The sequence below is a fragment of the Pongo pygmaeus genome, chromosome 1 (genome assembly GCF_028885625.2).
Source record: "Pongo pygmaeus isolate AG05252 chromosome 1, NHGRI_mPonPyg2-v2.0_pri, whole genome shotgun sequence".
NCBI classification, from domain to species: domain Eukaryota; kingdom Metazoa; phylum Chordata; class Mammalia; order Primates; family Hominidae; genus Pongo; species Pongo pygmaeus.
Genome location: NC_072373.2, coordinates 181,346,080 through 181,372,586, shown reverse-complemented (window position 1 = coordinate 181,372,586; position 26,507 = coordinate 181,346,080). Strand labels below are relative to the sequence as shown.

The following is a 26,507-nucleotide window of genomic DNA, read 5'->3' as shown; positions in this document are numbered from 1 at the left end:
ACAGTTCAGCATGGCTGTATATTGGTAAAAATATTTTCTAAGGAGCAGTTTGACAATATGTGGATGTTCTTCTTTGGTTCCATAATTTCCCTGCTAAATATTTATCCTCAGGAAACAATTAAAACTGCATAGAAATTCACATGCAAAAATATTTGTTGCTGAGATAATAGGTGATGTATAAGAGCAATACTTAGAAACAATGTAAATGAATAAAAAGAATGCATTTCTTTCAAATAAGTATATATGTATATGATGTGCATCTGTATACAAATACGTACATATGTATATATGTGTATATCCTAATACATATGTATATATGTATTGGGGGAACCAGCCCCCAATATTTCATCAGAGGTTCTTTTCTATTTTCCCTAAGTGTCAGCCGGTCTACGAAATAAAGGGAAAGAGTCCAAAAGAGAGAAATTTTAAAGCTGGGTGTCTAGGGGAGACATCACATGTCGGCAGTTTCCATGATGCCCCCTGAGCCGTAAAACCAGCAAGTTTTTATTAGCAATTTTCAAAGGGGAGGGAGTGTACGAATAGGGTGTGGATCACAGAGATCACATGCTTCAAGGGCAACAAAAGATCACAAGGCAGAAGGTCAGGGCGAGATCACAAGGTCAGGGTGAAACTAGAATTACTAATGAAGTTTCCCATCCCACTGTGCACACATTGTCATTGATAAACATCTTAATAGGGTTCAAGAGCAGAGAACCGGTCTGACTAGAATTTGCCAGGCTGGAATTTCCTAATCCTAGCAAGCCGGGGGGCACTGCAGGAGACTAGGTTGTGTTTCCTCCCTATCTACAACTGCATAAGGCAGACACTCCCAGAGCGGCCATTTTAGAGGCCACCCCTGGGAATGCATTCTTTTCCCAGGGCTGTTCATTATTAATATTCCTTACTGGGGAAAGAATTCAGTGATATTTCTCTTACCTGTTTTTGGCAATAAGAGAAATCTGGCTCTGTCCTGCCTGGCTTCCAGGCAGTCAGACCTAATGGTATAGGTATAGGTATACAATATATGTATACGATGAAATACTTTGTTGTCATTAAAATTACATTTTTGAAAACTATAATGATATATAAAATGTTTGTGGGTTATTGCTATATGAAAAACTTGTTTTAAAAAACAGTAAAAACCCAGAGTATTTTTATAATCTAAATTTTATAATAAAAGATATACATACAAACATGCATATACACAATAAATGCATGTACACTACCAAGACCAGCTCAGTCTGGGAGACCGTAACCCAGCGGCGCTAGAGGAATTAAAGACATACACACAGAAATATAGAGGTGTGAAGTGGGAAATCAGGGGTCTCACAGCCTTCAGAGCTGAGAGCCCTGAACAGAGATTTACCCACATATTTATTAACAGCAAACCAGTCATTAGCATTGTTTCTATAGATATTAACTAAAAGTATCCCTTATGGGAAATGAAGGGATGGGCCAAATTAAAGGAATAGATTGGGCTAGTTAACTGCAGCAGGAGCATGTCCTTAAGGCACAGATCGCTCATGCTATTGTTTGTGGCTTAAGAATGCCTTTAAGTGGTTTTCCCGCCCTGGGCAGGCCAGGTGTTCCTTGCCCTCATTCCCGTAAATATACAACCTTCCAGCTTGGGCGTTAGGGCCATTATGAACATGTTACAGTGCTGCAGAGATTTTGTTTATGGCCAGTTTTGGTGCCAGTTTATGGCCAGATTTTGGGGGGCCTGCTCCCAACAGTACACAAAATGAGTAAGTGTAATACATCATCATGTTAACAGTGATTGTAACTGAATTGTGAGACCACAGGTGATTTTTGTTTTCTCCTGTAGGCTTTTCTGTATTCTCTAAACTTTTTTCAGTCAATATATACTACTATAACCAGATAAATTAACAGTAATTGTGAAAAATATGGCATCCAAAACTGTAAAGAAATATGTTTATTCCAAGGCAATTAAAAACAAGATCCCAAGTTTAAACTTTCACATGCTGTCTCATTGAGCTGCACATGGAAAACACAACTATAACAACAGAAAATCTTCTGTGTTAAAAGTAAGAAAATCTTGTCTCATTGATAAACATAAATGTAGATAATTTGAAAAGGAACATTTACTAGGTGCTGGTCATTTCACTGGCTTCAATTCATTTGAGATAATTACCCTGAAAACAAAGTCTTATTAGTCCCATTTTACAGACAAGGAATGTGTTCAAGAGATTAAGGAATTTGCCTAAAGCTGAATTCAAATGTATTCCCTTCTGACCTTCAAGATGCACCTTGTCCACTACATGTTGCTGCTCCCATAGTTGACAGGCAACATATTAAATAATTATATTTCTGAATATTACCAGAGGCTATTTGAAATCTCTAAAATAAGGCATCAGGAAAAATGGTTCTGTAAAACTATTTTAGATTTCCTGCTGGAAAATTACAACTACAGGCTCTTACTAAGAAAATGGCACCAAATTACAAATTCTTTTCAATAAGCCAGTCTTTAATAGCTCTAAGCACTAGACTATTTAATTTGAATTTGGCTGTTATGACAAATACAATAAATTAAGTTGTGAAATTAATCATTTTGTTTTTAATGAAAAAATATAAATACAGAAGCTTTGCTGTGTCTATACATATGGCTGGCAAGGATAATGGTTTATGTTGAAAAATACTACTCTGCAGGAATTCCTACTGCTGTTTATACTGTAATTCAATTTGTTCTATTTAGCTACAAAAATATGCTAGTCTTTCAGATAATCAGTCCACTATTGAGGTTCACAGCAGGTTAAAACTGAAACCCTTTCCACTTAATAAAAATGAAATCAATGATCTAATTTTTGTTCCCCCATTAGTTCGTAACATAAGAAGCAGAGAATGCTTTATGAACTGGACCAATTCAATGAAATTGAATTTACAAATACTGAGTAACTTGATATGTATCCAGCAGTCTGCCAGATGTTTTACATTTTTCATTTCATTTTTTCCTAATAAAGTTTCCATGTTATAGATCATAAAATTAAGGATCAGAGACATATAATCTTAACCAAGGTCACATAGCCAAGAAATAGCAGCAAAAGAATTTGAACCCTCATCTTCCTGAAACTAAATCCTATGCTATTAACATGACACGAAACCATTTCTGATGTTATCATATAATAGAAGACTGATTGTATATGAAAATAAAATGATGGAGGTTTGTACAAGATGATGTTGATGTGGAAGTGGAAGATGCTGGTGTGGGAACACTAGGAAGAATCCTTACAGGGGATGACATTTAAATAGCTGGTGTAATCATTGGTTTGAGAAGGATTTTATTGTTACCCTCTTCTAAAGTAGAGACTGTAATCCTCATTTGCATAAGATAAATGATACTCAGGTTAATATGCATGATAATGATATTGATACTAATACTTATGATCTGCCAATAAATCAAGAACCCTAAACCTGGTTCTTTATTCTTAGGCCAGTGGAGTGGGTGGGGAGAGTCCTTATAGGCTACCGAGTAGTCAAAAGACATAGTGAGTGAGTGGATGGATAATGTCATAATTGGGTGTCTTCAAAACAATTGCTAATAAGAGAACAACATAGAATCTCAATACTTCAGAAACGACCTCTGTAACTTCTTTGCTAAGAGGTCATCCAACATCTTCTCAGACATTTAAATCAAGACCTACAAAACCATTTATGCTACTCTTGGACAAGCCAAAAATAATAATTACAATAAGAAAAAATAGAGAATATGATCTAATTCCTTAGTTGAGGGAGGGGAGATTGAAGCTGCCTAAAAGAAATGACATTTGAGCAGAGGCTTAAACAAGGAAGATTTACATACACGAAGATAGGGAGCAGGCAGTGATTCTGGGCAAAATGAAGAATATATTTAAAGACATGAAAGAATGAAAGTGAAAAATTCTGGAACTGGGAAACAATCAAGTAGTTTGAGCTCAGCTTATATGGGAGAGTATGGGAGGAAGAAACTTGTACTAGTATACCAGAGCCAGACCTTAGAGAGCCTTGAATGCCAGGTGAGACTTTTATAAGTTGTCCCTGCCAGGTGAGTAAACAATGTCCAAAGAGAAAAGTACTGCAGACAGAGCCTTTAAGGAGAAGGTAGAGGAAAAAGAACCAAAGGAGGAACAGGTAGGGATAGACTTTGCAGAAGCTAATGGAGAAAAGTATGTCAAGAAATATGGAGTGGTCAATAGTACCACAATAATCCACTTAAAACATCATTTCTTCTTCCTAAACTCCTCCCTTTTCTCTTTCCCTCCACTACCAAAATACTGAGTAATCCACATTTACTATTGCATTTCTTTGATGCCAGTTTGTTCCTTAACCCACTGCTTTCTCCATCACATGGAGTCTGGCTTCTTTCTCCATCACATCACTGAAATGACTGAAAATGTCACCTGTAATTTTAGTTGTCAAAGGCAATGCTGTCCTCATCCTATTTGATCTTTCTGTGGCTCTGTTGGCCAAACTTATATCTCTGGTTCAAACCTCCTGCCACATTTCCAGACTCATCTATCCAACTGCCACCTCAACATTTCCATGTGGATTCAAATAAACTTGGCCAAAAGGAATGGTTTCTCAAATATACCCAGGCAAGTTAGATCAGAGCAGATAGTATCCAGGGAGAAACTGGTTGTCAGCACTGGATTAGAGGAATCAGGAGTTCAGGCACTGTATTAGTCTGTTCTCACCTTGCTATAAAGAACTACCTGAGACTAGGTAATTTATGAAGAAAAGAGGTTGAACTGATTCACAGTTCTGCAGGCTGTACAGAACGAATGGCTGGGGAGGCCTCAGGAAACTTACAATCATGGCAGAAAAGGGGAGGCAAGCACCTTTTTCACATGGCAGCAGTAGAGAGAGAGCAAAGGGGGAAGTGCTACACACTTTTAAACAACAAGATCTCATGAGAACTCGCTATCCCAAGAACAGCAAGGGGCAAATCCACCTTCAAGATCCAATCACCTCCTACCAGGCCACTCCTCCAACACTTAAAATCATAACTCAACATGAGATTTGGGTGGAGACACAGAACCAAACCATATCAGGCATAGCCATATTTGTTGGCATGCAACTTACAGAAACACTTTTTAAGTACAATAATTCAGGCAAACCTCACAATCACCTTGGAATCCAGGGGTCATTATTTCCATTTTATAGGTGAGCAAACTGAGGCTAAATGAGGTAGAGTGGCATCATTCATTTATTCATTCATCCATCTACCAATCCATTCATCCATTCTCTTACTATTTATGAGAGCTTGCTATGTGCTAGGCCCTATAACTCAGTCAAAGTTCCTCGGCCAGTCCTGGTAGAGTGGGAATTCAAACCCCAGGCTGCTCACCTTTAAGTCCAAGGATCATTTCCTTTCCATACAGTTGTATGGAGGCCATCCAATCAGGACCTTTTCAGATTTGCTTGTGGAGAAATGACACATATTTATAACTGGACAGCAGTTACAGCACTGTATGTATAATAATTGGTACTGGATAAATGTGTCAAGTGAACAAATGGATGGATGAATATGAGGATAACAATAATACTGTTCGTCCTATCCCATAAGATGATTATGAGGGACAAATGAGATTGTAGTGGAAAGAGTCTTGACAAGGGGCTATTTTAATATTCCTTTTTATTGTTTGTTGCCTCAAATCCTGTTTGGAAATAGCAATGATGCAACAATCTGGTTTGAATCCCCTTCTCTATGGAACAACAGCATTTGGTTATAGGTTATAACCTTGTCTGTTTTTGCTTACTGTCTCCTTCTCAAGATATAAACACCTATATTTTTCATATCCACATACTACCAGGTCCACAAAAAGGGGGCTCAAAATCTGTTTCTTGAATAAATTTATGATTTCCAGTTTTATAGATTAGGGAATTAAAGTTCAGAAGGCTAAATGAATCGCATGAAGTCACCTGGCAATTAAGTGGCAGAACTAAAATTTGCACTCAGGTCTTCTGACTCTAATACTTTTTACAATATACTTTTTTGACTGAGTGTTAGGCCTCACTAGCAATTTAGATAATAATAAAATAAAAGTTAAGTACAACTTGATCACTTATGAGGTACATTCCCATACATTTTCTAGTTGACTCTCAAAACAACACTGCAAACATAAATTATAGATAAGGAAATCTAGGCCTGAAGCCCTCAAGATATATAAAATTGCCTAGGGGCATAGAACTAGCAAATTCAGAAGCCAGGCCCTTCTCCAGGCTCAACATCTCTGGCTTCTTCACCTTCACATTCACACCTTTCTTCCATCAGGCTGCCCTGCCCCAGGAAAACAACCCAATCTTTTTAAGACAGTGTATTCACAACTGTACTCATTGTGCCAGGACAGGCCAGCACAGAAGAATATGGCCTTTCAACTTGCACAGATTTCCAAAAGAAGATATTTTGTCATCTAAAAATGCTTCCAAGGTTCCAGGTGCACGATTGGTGAGGAACCAGGCCAGTTGACAAAGTATCTGACAAAATTCCAATTGCTAGTGATTCTCAAGTTACAGGAGATAAGGACTTCTTGGATGTGCCCATTGGCCTGCATGCAGTATAAATGAAATAGAATGTGCAGGTGCTGTCAGGGTAATACGACATGTATCCAGATCTTTTTCCTTTACTTTTATTTTTAGGCTTAAAGTTTAGTCCTCTTTCTTTGGCAGTTTTTGGAGCCACGTGACTGGCACAACTCTGGCAAATACTATAAAGGCGATGGAATTGTGATGAAGGGAAAATTGCCATCATACAAAACTAGAATTAAATATTTGTACTCCTTCTCGGGGCTTTTAAAGGTGGGTGCCATTTATTAGTGTTAAGAAACTGCTTTAATTACTGAGATATAAAATCAAGAGGGAAACTCAGTTTTAATGGAATTTATATTTAAACACAACAGGAATGAGCAGGAACATTAATTGGTATTAAAAAAAGAAGATATTATTAATTTTACCCTACTTTGAGTTATATTCAGTGTAACAAACATTGCAAATACAATGTAAATTGTATTTCTTAAGTGTAAATATCCTTAAATATAAATATTGTGAATTCAAATGAATTAGAGACTGAAAAGTAATATTTTATGATTCATTCTTCTATTTATTTATTTATTCAAAAAATATTTATTGACTGTGGACTCTGGAACCAAAGTCTAGGTGTAAATCAGGTATCTGCCACTTAATAGCCCTATTCTATTATTTTAAATCACTATCATTATTGCTAACACATGTCAGGCCCTATTCTAAAAACTAAATACTAAATGAGAATCTGAGTATGCTCTGGAGGACCCCAGAGGAGAAGACATGGTGCTTATCCTTGCAGAACCTGAGGTGACACCCTTGTAAATTGTCCCTTTATTAAATTATCCTCAAATTCCTGCCAAGACTCTGACATAGGACATAAGGATAGAATATATAAGAAAACTGAAGAGGCTATTGTGGCTGGAGTTTATGAGAAATAAGAAGCGAAAGAAAGATAAAGTTGGAGAGACAGGCAGAGATCAAATTATGCACAGCCTTACAGATTACGGTAACAAGTTTGAATGTTACTTTAAGTATAATAAGAAGTCCCTGGAAATACAGAAATAAGGAGTAGTATCTGCATCAGAATCTAACACGATGACTGTGAAAACTGTGCAGCCTCTAATTATTTGAGGGCTATAGAACACTACAAAGACTAAATTTTCTGCTGGCTTTATAAAGTCAGAAAACTTGATGTCTTAAAAAAGGGTTCCCCAACCTCTGAGTCATGGACCAGTACCTGTTTGTGCCTGGGCTGCTAGGAACTGAACCACACAGCACGAGGTGGTGGGAGGGTGGGAGTGAGCATGACCCCCTGAGCTCCACCTCCTGTCAGATCAGCAGCAGCATCAGATTCTCATAGGAGTGAGAACCCTATTGTCAACTGCGCATGTGAGGGATCCAGGTTGCACGCTTCTTATTGAGAATCTAATGAATGCCTGATGATCTGAATTGGAACAGTTTAATCCTAAAACCATCTCCCCACTCTCCCACCTCCTGTTTCTGGTCCATGGAAAAACTGTATTCCACAAAACCAGTCTCTGGTGCCAAAAAGGTTGGAGACTGCCGTCTTGAAATATCCCACCTGTAAACATTTCCTGTCTCCCTCCCCCTCACTGTCCTCCTTCTCAAAAAAAAATTCAACATATAGAGAAAAATGGCAGGATTTGGACTAATGCATATTAGGCTTCCAGTCCTGGCTCTGCCACTCACTAGCTGAGTGACTTTGGATAACTTATTACAAATCTTTGAGCCTTACTTTCTGCATATATAAAATGAAATAAGATTAATAATACCTGCCCTCATGAGAGTACTAGAAGAATGACTTAAGTGGGAGCAAAGAAGCTAGCATAGCATTTGGCACATAAATGCTTAATAAATATCATTTTCTTTCCCTTTTTTTCTCCTATGTTTATGTCTATAATAGTGTTAGGGCCATGACATTTAGTATTAAATAATATCCCTGGACAATAATCATAAAACTTTGTATTACAGATGCTATTCCTATAATCTAAGGAATATCAAAATGTCATTGAGAATATAAACTTAAATTAATAATAAAAAGGCATAATAAATAATTATAATAACAAAAAGTTTTATAATTCATAAATTATTTTCTATTCCGTTCTTCATTTTCTTCTCAAAATACCCTTGTACAATGGGCAAGTCAGATATTATTCCCATTTTATAGGTGAAGAAACAGACTTGGAGATATTCCAATACCTAAATATGTTCACTCAATCTGCAAGGGATAGAAAAATAAACAGAATCTAGGTATTTTAATTCCTTTACAAGGATTAATTCCACTTCATTACTAACAGACTGGGAATATACATTAAATGGGGAATGTTGCTCCCCCTGAGACCTGCTGTTGCCCTCAGGACAAGCCATCAAAGTAGTCTGCGATACATGCCTACTCCCACCTCCCAATACTTTATCTATAGCCTTATCTCTCCCCATGTCCTATTCATTAATTTAAGGAGAAGCCATACTGAACCTGTTGCTTGTTTTTCCTGGAACACATCAAACTGTTACTGCTGGGCACATACTGCTGCCTTTGCCCAGAATGGCCTTCCTTCTCCTGAACAGCCAGGTAACATCTCTTCATGAATATTTCAAGAGTTAACTCAAGGGTTGCTGCAGCTAGGAGGGTTTTCTTGATACCCCACGTAAAATGGCTACCTCATCTTCAGTGTCCCTAAGCACAGCCTTGTAACAAATAATAGTATCTTGCATTTGGTGTAATTCTGTCTATCTCTGCATCAGTTGCATTTGGTAAAAATGTGTCTTCTGCTTCTGGACTGTGAGTTCCATGAGGGCAGGGAATGTGCCATGCTTTTAACATTCTTCTTGTCCAGACAGGGTCTGGCATGGTACAGGTGCTCAAGGAATATTTCATAATACGATGAAGGAATTAAGTTCCCTAGGGTCCTTTAAGTTTGATCCAGAAGACTTATACATAAATAGAAAACAGTAACTCACAGATCTCCTCAGGAAAGAGTCAGTCCAAACCATCTACATACATTAAAGCATGGAGAACAAAGTGGAAAAACAAAAACAAAGATGTAGAAGTCAACAATTACTGGAATTACTGCTCTTTGAAAAACAGCCCTAACATCATTTTCCCAGCAGTGACTCTCACCATTTTATCTCCATATGCCATTTTTCAATCCAGACTGAGCTGGTTCTCTAGTGTAAAATAGCCCCAATGCTATTGAGAATGGTTCTATCAAAAAGCAAGACCATTCATGGTGAAATGCATTTTACCAGGCCTATGCACATATTTCAACAGGGATTGTCTCATAAGTTCTCTGAACCTTGGTTTTCCTATCTGTAAGGTATGGATTATATCCTGTCTTAGCGCCTATACTAGCAAGGCTGATTCATGACATGAGGCATCTAGTGTAAAAATGCTCCAAGCACTGTTAACTTGCTCTATCCTAGAACCTGTGGAAAGAATATCGGAAAAAAGGTTTGAGCCAATGTGTTGCTGGCTGATGATGGCTATCAGTGGTCGCCAGGTACTATGTTAGAACTCTGCAAAAGACAGAAGAGATGGCCAGAGGGGCTATGTTGGAGGACTCTAGCATGCCTGAGTGAGCCCATCATTGAGGAAGCTTCATAAAGTGGGTAATATGGGGTTAGGATCAGAGGTTGCTCTTCTGTATTCCAGCACCAAACACAAAATAGGCATTTCATAATTTTAAAAGGAAGGAAAGGAAGGGAAGGGAAGGGGAAGGGGAAGGGGAAGGGGAAGGGGAAGGGGAAGGGGAAGGAGAAGGAAGGGGAGTCATGCTCAAAGGCCCAGCTCACTTCTGTGCAATCTTATTCAGTTTACCTAATCTACACACACACACACTCAAACACAAATACACATCTGCTGCTCCCTCAGACCTAAGCTGGGTTCTAGTGACCCTGATACGAATGAGACATAGTCCTTACTTCAAGGACTAAACTGAGACAGACCCAGAAATAGACAATGATAATTTGATGATAAATGCTGTGAAAGAGAAATTCAGGAGAAAGGGAGACAGCCTGAGCAGGAATCGACTAACTCTACCTGCAGGGTCCTGGAAGACTTCCCAGAGAGGAAGACACGTAGTTAGGTTAGGCCCTGAAGGAAAAGTAAGAATTTCCAGGCGGAGTGGCAGAGAGAGGATTCTAGGCTGAGATCACATTGAAAGCAAAGGCAATGGGGTTGGTGGTGGTGGTAACACAATCAGACATTATTGGGAAGCCTAAGGGTGAGTGTCTAATGGCAGAACAGAAGATGTGGGAGAGAAAGTTGCTGGAGCTAAGGTAAGAAAGACAGGGTGGGGTCAGTCCAACCTTACCCCGGATCAGGCATAAAACGTGTTCTAGGAAAGGGAAACAATAGCAGCAAAAATGACAGGAATCCAGGATTTGACTAGAGGAACTATTTTTAGAAAATCATAGATTGAAAAAGTAAGGGAGGAAAGGACAAGATTTAAAATTTGAGATAGGCAACTTCTTATGGCTTTTTTTGCTTTTATTTGTCTAATCTCACATCATTCTCTGCTCACCACTCGCCACCTAACCCTATCCCATGGCTCTGCTACATATATTAAAGATAATTAATAAGACTGCCTGGTTTTGAACCCCACCTCTATCATTTATTAGCTTGTTGAACTTGAAAAGTTTCCCAACATTTCTTACCCTCAGTTTTTAGAGCCACCAATGAGTATCCATTGTATGGAATGCTATGTGCTTTAATAATTTCTATTGATCATTTTGTATGTGTCAGGTCCCATTCCAAGCATTTTTGTGTATTATTTCATTTATTTCCAGACAATTGTTTTAATGTAGGTAGTATTTGTGTCCCTATTTTATAGATGAAGAAAGCAAAACACAGTTTGAGAATTGGTCTCAGGTAATACAGCTATAGGTAGAAGACAGGGTTGGAATCCAGGCATTTTGATGAAAAAGGCTGTGTTTCCAACCACAGTGAGTAAGAACCTCGACTTAACGTGTCTAAGGTTCTTCAAAAAACTAAAAATAGAGCTATCATAAGATCCAGCAATCCCACTGCTGGGTATATACCCCAAAGAAAGGAAATCAGTGTATCAGAGATACCTGCACTCTCATGTTTGCTGCAGCACTGTTTACAATAGCCAAGATTTGGAAGCAACCTAAGTGTCCATCAATACATGAATGGATCAAGAAAATGTGGTGCTTATACATAATGGAGTACTGTTCAGCAATAAAAAAGAATGAGATCCTGTCATTTGCAACGACATGGATGGAACTCGAGGCCATTACCTTAAGTGAAATAAGTCAGGCACAGAAAGACAAACATCACATGTACTCACTTATTTGTGGGATCTAAAAATCCAAACAATTGAACTCATGGAGATAGAGTTATCAGAAGATGGGAAGAGTAGTGGGGGTTGGGGGACTGGTTAGGGAGGAGGTGGGGACAGTTAATGGGTACAAAAAACAAGTTGAATAAGACCTAGTACTGGATAACACAACAAGGTGACTATAGTCAATAATAATTTAATTGTACATTTAAAAATAACCAAAAGATTATACCTGTATTGTTTGTAACACCAAGGATAAATGCTTGAGGGGATGGATACCCAATTTCCCATGATGTGGTTATTATGCATTGCATACTTGTACCAAAATATCTCATATATCCCATAAATGTATATACCTACTATATATCCACAAAAATTAAAAATAAAAAATTTAAAACCATAAAAAATAAAAAGGTATTTAGCATTGTGGGGGATCACAGAATCCATGTGTCTGTGTGGTGTGATGAAACACAGAACTCTAATGAATGAGTGAGGAAACCAATGAAAAAATGTTGGTTGAAATGGAAAACACCTAGCTGAGAGAAAAACCCTTCTTCCCCAGGTGGCTAGCCAGGAGAATGAAGAGTTGGTAGCTATAAAGTGGGATGGTGGTGGTGACTGTCTCATTTCATCAGATATACTTGTCATACATGCACCATTGTCCTGAGCCCATGAATAAAACACTGAGAAGTGCCCCAGATACCCTCCAAGGAGCATGATGGGGCCTCAGGGGCCACACCAGGCTCCCTGTGTAGCCCTATGATTGGGCTTCAAAAAGTACCTGTTGCCATTCTTCTGCCTCATCCATCATCATTACAGCCAACCCAAACATCTGATTATGAAGGCACAGCCTGGTAGCAGTGAGCAGCCAGGGAGCACAATGCCTCCAAGACAGAAGTAAAAGGACTGGGCATGGAGGAAATCGTAATTCATCAGCTTCAGAAAACTCAGAATGCTGAAGGCAGCACAAAGCTAATGCTTCTGACCTCATAGAGAAGCGGAAAAGCCAAGGGAGCAGGCTCAGTGAGGGAGGCGACACAGGAGGTGGAGCAGGAGATGGGTTTTTCTGTCCACAGATGTCTGTAAGGTGTTGGGGTGGGGGAGGAGACATCACAGAAATATCTGCTAGTCTTAATCATTCTGCAGAATGATATCTGAAAATCCATGCCCTGGAGACTCTGGGGATAGGACACAATTGCCTGAATTGTCAGATAGTTTAAATGACTGTCCCGCAGTCATACAAATAGAAATAGAAAGGCAGATTTAAACCCAGAGCTCTGTGACTCCAAAGTCTATGCTCTTTCTCTTCTACCACACTGCCCCATGATTACACAGGAGCGTATTCTAAGATGTGTGTGCCCAATTTCACACCACTGCTGCATGTCAGGTTGAGAGAGAGAGAGAACAAGCTAGCAAGTTGCCACTAGCTAGATCTTATCTACTCCAAATTTCCTATTCTCATCCCCATTTTCTACTGATCCAGGCAGAAGCAGTAATGTGACCAAGGTCACACAGTAGCTAGTATACAGGTCTCTGAATTTCCACATATCTCATAAAAGGAGAAAAGTTGCCGCCTCCAGGTTTCCAGTGAAAACTATACTTTCAAGGCCAGCTAACAGTTTGAAGTTCATTTACCAAGATGCTTCACATGCATGCTTATTTACTTAAAAAAAGGAAAGAAGCCTAATTATAGCCCACTGAGAAATAAGATGTTGATGTATAAATGAAATTATGAAAAAAAACATCTAATGGGATGCTTGGGAAGAGCCTGTAGGCTTGAAGGATGGATAGTGCTTCAAGCAGGGAAGGAGAGGGGGGTGACAAAGCACTATGGCCAGGTCTTAGGCAGGGGGAGAGGAGTCTCAAGTCATGCAAGTTGCTTCCAGTATCTCCCTATGCACTATCCTGCCTGTGTTCAAAGCAGGGATCTTTCTGCATCCTCAGAGGGTACCTGCAAACCAACTTACAAAAGGCAGTGAGATACAATGCAAAGAACTGGGGTAACAAAATCACATGGGCTTGGCTTTGCAACTTATCAACTGAGTGGCTGTGGGTAAATCATCTCACTTCTCTGAGCCTTGATTTCTTCGTATCATCAATGGAGATAATATTTACTTTGTAGGAATATAGTACAATTAAAGGAAACATACATAAAGTATTTAGCATGTTCCTTGAATATATTAGGTATTAACAAACTTTATTACACTGATTAGTGTCATTATTATTACTATCTATCCCTCATAATGTGAGGAGCATGTCACTGGGTTTCCAGTGGTTTCCATGGTAGTCTCCAGGATTTGGCTATTTTCTGTTAAAAGGACAAGGCTTTTCTTTCAAAACAGTGGGAATTGCATGTTTCTCTGAAGTAAAAATGTTCAGCTCCCACTCAACACCCTACCTACCTATTGTGGGTATAATTCTGAGGGGGAGGTGGGAATTATTTCTTTGAAACTTATCACTGAGCCAGAACTGAAACTGCTGAGCCAGGCGCAGTAGTGCCTTCTGACTGTGGTAAGTGGGGCCCCTCCCACACTTTGGAGTGTCTTTTGAAAAATGTCTATGTCCTTCTCTAGTACCTGGGCTGGCTGTGCAGTCCAAGCAGGATGTCCTGAGCCCTGGTTCCTCTGGGTCCTGGTCACTAGACGTGCCTAACTTGAAATTTTCTCAGTCCTCCTCCAGTGCTGGAGATCAACCAGGGCTAGCAGTGACAATTGGGCAGGGCATGTCTCAGCCCTCCTTTCTCATTCTCAGGGTGTTCTCAATCTTTCTAGTTCCCCAGATGTAGAGACAATCAGATGCTCTGAGAAGGCCCAGAACTTATGGTTATGGGCTTGTCCCATGTCCCAGCTCCAGGATAAGATAAATGCCTGGGTAAGCAGATCACTTCTGTGTATTTCCTTCATGGAATCATACAAGATTGGGCCACCAGAATGCTGCCAACATACTGAATTTGGGTGACTCTCATTTATGTTGGACACAGGAAGAGTCTAGAGCTCTGAGATACTGATAGTCCACCACTGACCTCTGGACTTGAGCTGTGTATGGACCCAGGCATTGGCTCTTGCCCATCTATGTTCTAATCAAGGTGCTGTCTCCAGGTTTATAGCAACTGAAGATAGCATGGGTAGCAGCAGGCATCCTTAACCCTGTATCCCCTTCTGCTAAGTAGTTACCAGTCTCTTTACAGTGCTAAGATGTCCTCCAGAAGTAGCTGTCCCTATCAGGAGATATCTATCTTCTTTGAAGGCTTTCAAAATTGTTACTCTGTATCTCCAATAAGCCCTTCTCATTGTCTCCAATCCAAGTGTGAATGTTGTGGTCTCTTGGGCCATTAATGAGGTATGCCATTTGAGAACACACTTTCCTTGCACAAACAGAACAGTTTCTCTCAGTATCTGGGCTCCTTGCTTATTCTTCCTGCTGATGGTGGTATGTGAAAGGCAGTTAAAATTGTGCAGTCAACTCTGACAGAGTACATTCTAGGAATGTAGGGACTACGACCTAAAGCTAGAATTCAAGAAAAAACATTGTTGGAAGATGTGTTAATCTACGTTTATGCTATACAATTCCTAATGGTACATTTAACATAACCAGCAAATAAATTATTTATTCACATTTTTCTGTGTACTTAAGATGAGCCCTGCATTTGTGTACATCATTAGAAACCAGTATTTGTAGGGGTACCATGAATGCTGAAGCATCACGAGTAATGATGTAACCAGCGTTAAGTAAATAGTATTAGGAAACTGCTGAGGCAAGAAGATCTATATTGTTTCATTACAAATATGTCCCCAAAAGCCATGCATTGTGAGTAATAACAGTAGTGCTAGCTTTTTCTGCATGTGGGAGATATAAAATTATCTCCAGAAACTATGCATTTGACAATAAAGAATATGAAAAGATGGCTCCGGATACTTCACATGCACTCATTGAACAATAAATAAACACCTAAGTATCTTCTCTACACATTATTCTAAATCTTCATCTAAATTCATGGACCTCGCATGAGGTCTATAAATTTTGTAATACAATTTTTAATCAAACTGTTTATATAGACATAGGCAGCACAAAAAATCTTTGCCTGGAACCCTGCACACCTTAGGGGTGGCCTTGGTGAGATTAATGTAAAACATGTCTAGCTAGTGACTTAACCATGGAATCTCGTCACCAGAGACAGGATAAAGGAAAATATCTGAGGACTGCTTGATACATTGTCGTTCCTCCCTTATAACTGAAGGGTCACTACAAGTTCGCACCTACGCACCTACAGATATATCATAATCGGCCATTAAAAATAAAGTTTCAAGGCAATCTCTCACAATTGGTACACATTCTCACAGTATAATATTACAAGTGAGCAGCAGAATTTTATATATATTCTAAAATTCTACTATGTAAATGGAAAATGCATAGAAAAAAAGACAAAGGAAATAGGATACGATATTGAGTTGTCTTTAAGAGGAGAAATCTGAGGGGATTTTGCTGTTTCATGTGTACTTTTCACTACTTTCTAAATTTGCTACAATAAAATGTACTATTTTCACTTTTATTTTTCAGTTCACTGAATTTCTTTCAACGTGCCTCTCTCACTACTCTGCACATGATGTTTCCTTTTGCCTATATACTCATTCTCCCCAACTACTTACTTTCATTTGGCTAAATCCTATTTATCTTTGAGACTCCAACAGCAACATCACTTCCTCCAGGCACCCTTCTCAGATCCCTCAAAGCTGCATTAAGTGTTCTTCCAATGAGCTTCCATGTTATCCTATAGATTCTTATCACTCTACATGTAACTGGAAGTTTGCCTCTTTCCTATCAGTTCTACACTCCAGTGATGTCCATTACTGTGCTTGGCAAATAATGAATACTGAGAAATATTTCTGAAATAAATAGATTAATGAAAATTAAAATACAATTTAAAACTCCCTTTAAAAATATATACACGTAGGCCAGGTGCGGTGGCTCATGCCTGTAATCCCAGCACTTTGGGAGGCCGAGGAGGGTGGATCACGAAGTCAGGAGATCGAGACCATCCTGGCTAACATGGTGAAACCTCGTCTCTACTAAAAATACAAAAATATTAGCTGGGCGTGGCAGTGTACGCCTGTAGTCCCAGCTGCTGTGAAGGCTGAGGCAGGAGAATGGCGTGAACCTGGGAGGCGAAGCTTGCAGTGAGCCGAGATCGTGCCACTGCACTCCAGCCTGGGTGACAGAGCAAGACTCCGTCTCAAAAAAATAAATAAATAAATAAAATATATATATATACACACACACACATACACATAAACAAAACCTAGGAGATTCAGGGAAGTTTTTGTCACCGTTATTTGTTTAAGTTTTCCAATGATAGTTTAAAAAATTTGTTAAGCATGATGATTAACTTTTCACAATAATGTAATAATGTGTGAGCTGTGCCTCTCTCAAACCTTATTATGATGTTGGCCCATTACCCATCTGATGTGAAGAAAAAAACTGTTATTGTGTGCTTCAGTAAATAAAAAGAGAATTTGTGGAATTGTTGACAGTTACAAAAAAAAAAAATCTGGTAATTCTTTGGGGCAGTGTTGAGCAAATAAGTTCCTAAGAACACTAATTCCATAAGATATTCTGGCGAAAAAAAAGGGAGAGAGGGTCTATAATCAAATAACTTCAGGAAATACTGTATGCACTGGTCCCCTCTGAAGAATTACAACGTGTATTAGCATATTTCAGTGTTGTAAAAAGTCCTGCTGTAAAGAATATGGTTAATTTATTTTTAATCCAGTACTTCTCAAATGTATTTAAATATGAATCCTTCCTTTATGTAATACTTATTAACATCTATTTCCCAGAACACTTTTGGAAATGCTGGGTTTCAGAGATAAAGGCTTCCAGAGGAAGGAATTTTCTGGCTCACAGTGAAGGCAAGAAATAGGAAAAATACTGGAAAGAGAGACAATAAGACTTAAAAAAAAACTAATAAAATGTAACATTTATTGACCACTTACCATACAGCATATAGTATGTCAAGTATCTTACATATACTAGCTTAAGTTTTATAATAAATGAAAAAAGTAGAAACTATCATTCCCACTTAATGAAAAGTAAATTAAAATTCAAAGGGATTAAGTATGCTGTAGACAGCACCATGTCTGTCTGGGTTACTTCATACCCTTCCTCTAACCACTGTGCTATGAGCACTGAGCCACACAAACCCTCCTTTCCCTGGTGGAATAGGTGACCGAATGGAAGCACTCCCTTCCTGTATTTATTTTCCCTTCTCTTCCATTTTTTCTCCCTTTCCTTCCTTCTTCAAACATCCTGAGTGTTCACTCTGTCAGTCACGTGCGGAACCTGTGGTTTCAGAGATGAATAAAAAATGATCCCTATTCTAAAAAAGCATCCAGTCTAGCCCACCAAGTTAGTCATATTCCAAGCCCTGGGATAGACAAACAGGTGGATAAGAGGAAAGTTGACCCTGTGGGTTGCATCAAAAGCATCTGAAAGGCTGCTGAGGTAAAGATGAAAACCCCACCTAGGGATTCTTCCCACACATTTCTGGGGCCGGAGCCTTAGAAGAGGTATTTAGCAGATGGGGTGAAAATGTTCATGCACAAATCACCAAATTAATGCAGTTTTCCTTAACTAGATTTATTAGTGAACTTGGGGGCAAGCATACCTGTCCCCTATTTCAAATATTCTCTGGAGTTCTGGGAGATGAACAATATGCCAATCTGGCCATATGCCAAGAAGCTACCTGGGAAAACAAGTGTATTAATAAAATTTCACCCACACAGGTTTTAAAAAATAAATATAATTCTGGGCAGAAATAAATATGGTCCTTACTTTTAAACTAATATATTAGTTTAAGGTAAAGGGAGCTTTTATCTTCCTAGATCATACTGCCAGTCACACTGCTCTGAGTGTCTGCCTCACAATCAGAATGGAGAGGTCCATTGACAGGAATGTTTTAAGAAGGAAACATGGAAGGGGAGAGGTGGGAAGGAAGGGAGGGAGGAGACTTGGATGAGACAATAGAGTCATAGGAGATTAAGGGATGTTTGGGGCTTTGATACCACCTGGATTCTCCGCTACAAGGTTGAGGTTTAGAAAGATACCCACCACTTCCTCACAGATGCCTCATGATACCCTAATCTCAAAAAGAATTTTGGACTGACCTAGGGAGGCATTTTTGATCTCCCATGTGGATAAGGAGTTTCAGGCCTGCCATTCTTCTTGTTGAAGACTGTCACTGAGGGGAGGAGAGGTGAAGGTAAGGTTCTGCTTGAAATTCAACTAGTGCTGCATAAAGAATGATACACATGAAAAATTGATCATGACACTGCACTCAGGCAAATATTATTAATAATGCAATATTTAAACACACAATATATCCCTCTTAATGATGAAAAGAAATCCAAGGTCAAAGCAAATAAAAGTCATTCCAATGTTAACAAAAGGAAAAGAGAGAATTTCTCTACGCACATCACTCCACAATAGCTTCCTTTATACCACCATCTAATAGAGTAAGTAGCCCTTCCATCAAGAGAGGTAGCAAAAGCTTTCTCAACAGGAATATTTCAAACCAGTAGGAAGTTCTAGAAAAGCACAGAATTCACGAGTTTTAGCCCTTCTTTTCTCATCTTCTCTAATGTAAAATGAAGGTAATAATACCTAAACTCTTTCTGGGCCTTGTTTTCCCATCTGCAAAATGAGGAGGCCACTAGATAATCTCCAAGTTAACAGATTGCAATTTTGAATATTTATAATTATGTAGATACATTTGGAAGCTTCTGATAGAGCTGGATACAAGCTCAGTTCCTTCACATACTTGGAGTAGGACCTTGGTCAAGTTACTTAACCCCTCTAAACCCCAGATTCATAAATGATAAAATGAGACAATAACATTCCTACCTCAGAGATTTATTTTGAGTACTAGGTAATTCAAGATCATACTGCTAGCAAGAGAAGACATAAAAATCAAACCCAGGTCGGTTTAACTTCAAAGACTATGCTCTTTCCACTACAGTAGTGGAGAATACCAACAAGAAAAAATGTCTACAAAGCCAGGCAGAGTGCAGCACAAGCACAGGCTTTCTGCTGTAGAATGCCAGAGGCAAGAGGAATTAACGTTGTCTATGGGTGAAGGCAGCAAGTTGTTACATCAGGAAAAGAGCTCTGGAGTCAGAGGCAAGTAATTCAAAACATTTAACCTTTCTTGGTCTCAGTGTCTTCTCCTGGAAAACAGGGAAAGTAACAGTACCTGCTTTACAGAGTCATTAAGAGTATAGATGTAAAGGTTATGTATATAAGCATTCAGCACAGTACTCAGGACATAATAAAATGCAATAAATAATAGCTATTGCTATTATTATAGTAGGTTATTTAAATTACATGAAATTAAATAATATTATTATAAGTGATCAAAACTTCTAGACTGACCTCAACACTGCACAAGATACTGGTAACCCTAAAAGAATCCTAAGTCTAGAATAGCATTGTCTATTGGCTTTCCAACTTCTGTATCATAACAGAAAAAGTCTAGAAAACACATACTGTGGCCTTCAACCAGGCTTTATTCTCAGAGGTATTATTTACATTTCAGATTTATTATTGTCTCCCATGGTGCTGACATGAAATAACCTTCCATTCTCTTCCATGTTAAAAGAGTACAGTGTTTCTTGGCTCCATAAATAATTTAGGTCTATATTAATATTTTAAGAAGAATAAGCAATATATTTGAACCCTAGAAAAACCACGAGGATTGAAATTAGTTATTTGTAGCTGAAAACTTAATTGCTCCAACATATTGATTGTTTTTTCTTCCAGGTTTTATTGCCCACACAATGAAGAGTGCCTACTCTCATTCTAAATGCTGCATACTTAATTATATCTGTTAGATTTTATTTTTATGAAAACTCAAAAGCATCCAACCGTGAACTTAAATGCTTTTGCCCATCTGATGCTAAACATAGAACCATTTGCCTTTCTTTAAAACAGTGCACTCTTCTTCACAGATATTTTTCTTAGGATGACAGATGCTACTTTTCAAAAATATCAGGTTTTAGAGTTAGCACTTATAACCTTGCTAATGAAAGAGAAGAAAACTATGATGCAAATATGTGTATGCATGATCTTATTTAACCCTTAAAATAACCTCCAATGTAGGTAATATCTTACCTTTTTACAGATTAAGGAATTGAGGTTCAAAGACATCAGTAACTTGTTCAAGGTCGCAGAGCCAAAATATGCATCCAACCCTAAAACCCAAGCTCTTTCCTCTAAACCAGTGTGCCTCATAGTACTAATAACAATAGTAACAGGTAAGATGTATTGAGCATTTACTATGTGCCAGGCACTGTTTTAAGATGTTTACATGCATTAACTCATTTAATTATCACAACAATCCTTTGAGATAGGGGCTATTTTTATCTCATTCCACAGTTCAGGAAAATAAAGATTAGATAGTTCAAGTGCCTCTTCCAAGTTTCTTTGATATTAAGTGATGGGCCAGAATTTCAAGTCATATAGCCTGGTTCTAGGGTTTATTTATCCTATACACACTATAGTCCTAGATAGCAAAATCTAAAAAATAGAGAAGTGGGCTTCCATCAGTAGGTGAGTAAAGTAAGATGTCAGGGGGCATCTTCTAAGTTCCACATGGGACAATAAACAGATATCTAATGACAATAAGGTGGCCATGACAGGAAACTCACAGATGATAAGCTAACAGTGTTAACAACACCTATTCCTGAATGTCGTCTTGGATCTTTATAGCAAACATGATCTTCCTGGCTGATCTATCAAAGTTGGCCTGCCCAGTAAATGGTAGTCTACCAGGGACCTCTGTACTACATGTGGTTGTACCCTAATGTTTCTTAAATTGTATCTAGACAGGGTATTGCCTCTATTATCTATGATGACAGAGTTCCAGGAAGAGGAAGACAGGTAGAATTAGCTCAAGAGTGAAGAATCTAGATCATCAGACGTTTATTGAATACCAACTAAGTGTCAGGCCCTATGCTGAATCTCTGACTCTTGTTTGCTACCACTGCAGCTTCAATAATCTAATATCAATCTTTTGACTTCAACCTGGTCATGCACTTCTAGACCACACATTTCCTTTAACTCAACACATCAGGGTAACAGCTCCCTATCTTACATTTGCATTCATCCTGATGTTAATCATCCCTAGAGTAGACAATAGATGGGAAATTCACAATCCCAGATGCTAACACAAGAGATGAGTCAAAGCTCTGAGAAAGAGCTATTGAATGTAAATGTCCATTTTCCTTGGACTTGAGTAATAAAATAGTGCATTGGCTATATATTGTTGTATACAACTTACTCCAAAAACTCTAGTGGCTTAAGACAGCAAACATTTATTATCTCTCACAGTGTCTGAGAATGAGGAATCTGGGAGTAAATTAGCTAGATTGTTCTAGCTCAAGGCCTCTCATGAGGTTTTCATCAAGCTGTAGCACTACAGACATCTGAAAACTTTACTGGAGCTAGAGGAACTGCTTCCAAACTCATTGGCATGGCTCGGAAGGCTTCAGTTCCTCATTACATAGGCCTTTCCACAGAACCTCTTGTGACATGGAAGCTGGCTTTACCCAGAGAGGAAAAAAGAGAGTGAGTGCAACCAAGATAGAACCCACCATATCTTTTATAAACTTATCTCAGAGTAATATAACCTTATCAATTAATATAACCTTATCATCACTAATGCCAGATTTTATTTATCACACATACTAACTATGGTATAGTGTGAGTGGAGACTCACAAGAGTTTAGGGTAAAGATCACTGGCAGCCATCTTGAAGGGTAGCTAATAATACCATAAATAGCAAAGAATACAATCTTTAGAGCCAACTGAAAGGTATTACTTAACATTCAGTCAAACATACTTTGGAACAAAGAAACAACTAAAATAATTTGATTTAGGTTAATTGGTTGCTGAATGAATTCAGTTCAAGTGGGGGTTAATATATATTAACCCCCCATAATATATTTATGATTCTCATAATATATTTATGATTCTCATTCTTTTAGTGAGAAAAAGTTTGGCAGATACTTTTTTCATTTTTTTTTTTATTATACTTTAAGTTCTAGGGTATATGTGCAGAACGTGCAGGTTTGTTGCATAGGTATACATGTGCCATGGTGGTTTGTTGCACCCATCAACCCATCATCTACATTAGGTATTTCTCCTAATGCTATCCCTACCCTAGCCCCCCACCCCCCAGAAGGCCCCAGTGTGTGATGTTCCCCTCGCCGTGTCCATGTTCTCATTGTTCAACTCCCACTTATGAGTGAGAACATGAGGTGTTTGGTTTTCTCTTCTTGTTTTAGCTTGCTGAGAATGATGGTTTCCAGCTTCATCCATGTCCCTGCAAAGGACATGAACTCATCATTTTTTATGGCTGCATAGTATTCCATGGTGGATATGGGCAACATTTTCTTTATCCAGTCTATCATTGATGGGCATTTGGGTTGGTTCCAAGGCTTTGCTATTGTGAACAGTGCCGTAATAAACATACGAGTGCATGTGTCTTTATAGTAGAATGATTTATAATCCATTGGGTATATACCCAGTAATGGGATTGCCGGGTCAAATGGTATTTCTGGGCCTAGATCCTTGAGAAATTGCCACAGTGTCTTCCACAATGGTTGAACTAATTTAAATTCCCACCAACAGTGTAAAAGCATTCCTATTTCTCCACATCCTCTCCAACATTTGTTGTTTCCTGTCTTTTAATGATTGCCATTCTAACTGGCATGGTATGGTATCTCATTGTGGTTTTGATTTGCATTTCTCTAATGACCAGTGATGATGAGCTTTTTTTCATATATTTCTTGGCTGCATGTATATGTTCTTTTGAGAAGTGTCTGTTCATATCCTTTGCCTACTTTTTGATGGGATTGTTTGTTTTTTTTTCTTGTAAATTTGTTTAAGTTCTTTGTAGATTCTGGATATTAGCCCTTTGTCAGATGGATATATTGCAAAAATTTTCTCCCATTCTGTAGGTTGCCTGTTCACTCTAATGATAGTTTCTTTTGCTGTGCAGATGCTCTTAGGGAAAGGATTCCCTATTTAATAAATGTTGGGAAAACTAGCCATATGCAGAAAGCTGAAACTGAACCCCTTCCTTATACCTTATACAAAAATTAACTCAAGATGGATTAAAGACTTAAATGTCAGACCTAAAACCATAAAAACCCTAGAAGAAAACCTAGGCAATACCATTCAGGACATAGACATGGGCCAAGACTTCATGACAAAAACACCAAAAGCAACGGCAACAAAAGCCAAAATTGACAAATGGGATCTAATTAAACTAAAGAGCTTCTGCACAGCAGAAAAAACTATCACTGAGTGAGTTTCTTAATCCTGAGTTCTAATTTGATTGCACTGTGGTCTGAGAGACTGTTTATTATGATTTCTGTTCTTTTGCATTTGCTGAGGAGTGTTTTACTTCCAATTATGTGGTTAATTTTAGAATAAGTGCCATGTGGTGCTGAGAAGAATGTATATTCTGTTGATTTGGGGTGGAGAGCTCTGTAGATGTCTATTATTTTTGCCTGGTCAAGAGCTGAGTTCAAGTCCTGAATATCCTTGTTAATTTTCTGTCTTGTTGACCTGTCTAGTATTGACAGCGGGATGTTAAAGTCCCCCACTATTATTCTGTGGGAGTCTAAGTCTCTTTGTAGGTCTCTAAGAACTTGCTTTATGAATCTGGATGCTCCTGTATTGGGTGCATATATATTTAGGATAATTAGCTCTTCTTGTTGCAGATCCCTTTACCATTATGCAATGTCCTTCTTTGTCTCTTTTGATCTTTGTTGGTTTAAAGTCTGTATTATCAGACTAGGATTGCAACTCCTGCTTTTTTTTGCTTTCCATTTGCTTGGTAAATCTTCCTCCATCCCTTTATTTTGAGCCTATGTATGTCTTTGCATGTGAGATGGGTCTCCTGAATACAGCACACTGATGGGTCTTGTCTCTTTATCCAATTTGCCAGTCTGTGTCTTTTAATTGGGACATTTAGCCCATTTCCATTTAAGTTAATATTGTTATGTGTGAATTTGATCCTGTCATTATGATGCTAGCTGCTTATTTTGCCCATTAGTTGATTCAGTTCCTTCATAGCATCAATGGTCTTTACAGTTTGGTCTGTTTTTGCACTGGCTGGTACTAGTTTTTCCTTTCCATATTTAGTGCTTCCTTCAGGAGCTCTTGTAAGGCAGGCCTGCTGGTGACAAAATCTCTCAGCATTTGCTTGTCTAAAAGGATTTTATTTCTCCTTCATTTATGAAGCTTAGTTTGGCTGGATATGTAATTCTGGGTTGAAAATTCTTTTCTTTAAGAATGCTGAATATTGGCCCCCACTCTCTTCTGGCTTGTAGGATTTCTGCAGAGAGATCTGCTGTTAGTTTGTTGGGCTTCCCTTTGTGGGTAACCCGACCTTTCTCTCTGGCTGCCCTTAACATTTTTTCCTTCATTTCAACCTTAGTGAACCCGACAATTATGTGTCTTGGGGTTGCTCTTCTCGAGGAATATCTTTGTGGTGTTCTCTGTATTTCCTGAATTTGAATGTTGGCCTGTCTTGCTAGGTTGGGGAAGTTCTCCTGGATAATATCCTGAAGTGTATTTTCCAACTTGATTCCATTCTCCCGCCATCACTTTCAGGTACACCAATCAAACATAGATTTGGTCTTTTCACATATCCCATATTTCTTGATGGTTTTGTTCATTCCTTTTCATTCTTTATTCTCTAATCTTGTCTTCATGCTTTATTTCATTAAGTTGATCTTCAATCTCTGATATCCTTTCTTCTGCTTGATTGATTTGGCTATTGATACTTGTGTATGCTTCAGGAAGTTCTCATGCTGTGTTTTTCAGCTCCAGGAGGTAATTTATGTTCTTCTCTAAACTGGTTATTCTAGTTTGCAATTTGTCTAACTTTTTTCAAGCTTCTTAGCTTCCTTGCATTGGGTTAGAATGTGCTCCTTAAGCTTGGAGGAGTTTGTTATTACACACCTTCAAAGTGTACTTCTGTCAATTTGTCAAACACATTCTCCATCCAGTTTTGTTCCCTTGCTGGTGAGGAGTTGTGATACTTTGGAGGAGAAGAAGTGTTCTGGTTTTTGGAATTTTCAGGTTTTTTTGCACTGTTTTCTCCCCATCTTCGTGGATTTATCTACCTGGGTCTTTGATGTTGGTGACAGTTGGATGGGGTCTCTGATTGGACGTCCTTTTTGTTGATGTTGATGCTATTCCTTTCTGTTTGTTAGTTTTCCTTCTAACAGTCAGGCCCCTCTGCTGCAGGTTTGCTGGAGTTTGCTGGAGGTTCACTCCAGACCCTATTTGCCTGGATGTAATCAGCAGAGGCTGCAGAACAGCAAATATTGCTGCCTGATCCTTCCTCAAGGGGCACCCACCAGATGCCAGCCAGAGCTCTCCTGTATGAGGTGTCTGTCGGTCCCTACTGGGAGGTGTCTCCCAGTCAGGAGACATGGGGGTCAGGGACCCACTTGAGGAGGCAGTCTGACCCTTAGCAGAGTTTGAACACTGTGCTGGGAGATCCACTGCTCTCTTTAGAGCCATCAGGCAGGGACGTTCAAATCTGCTGAAGCTGTGCCCACAGCCGCCCCTTCCCCCAGGTGCTCTTTCCCAGGGAGATAGGGG

The 26,507-nt window shown here is 38.8% G+C and overlaps 1 protein-coding gene and 1 pseudogene across 2 annotated transcripts in view; one reads left to right on the top strand and one right to left on the bottom strand.

The window, feature by feature from the left end:
- AGBL4 (AGBL carboxypeptidase 4) overlaps window positions 1-26,507 on the bottom strand; it is a 1,536,119-nt gene that overhangs the window by 622,220 nt on the left and 887,392 nt on the right. The gene's annotated exons all lie outside the window — the stretch shown is intronic.
- LOC129024268 (small nucleolar RNA U13) lies at window positions 17,184-17,297 on the top strand (annotated as a pseudogene).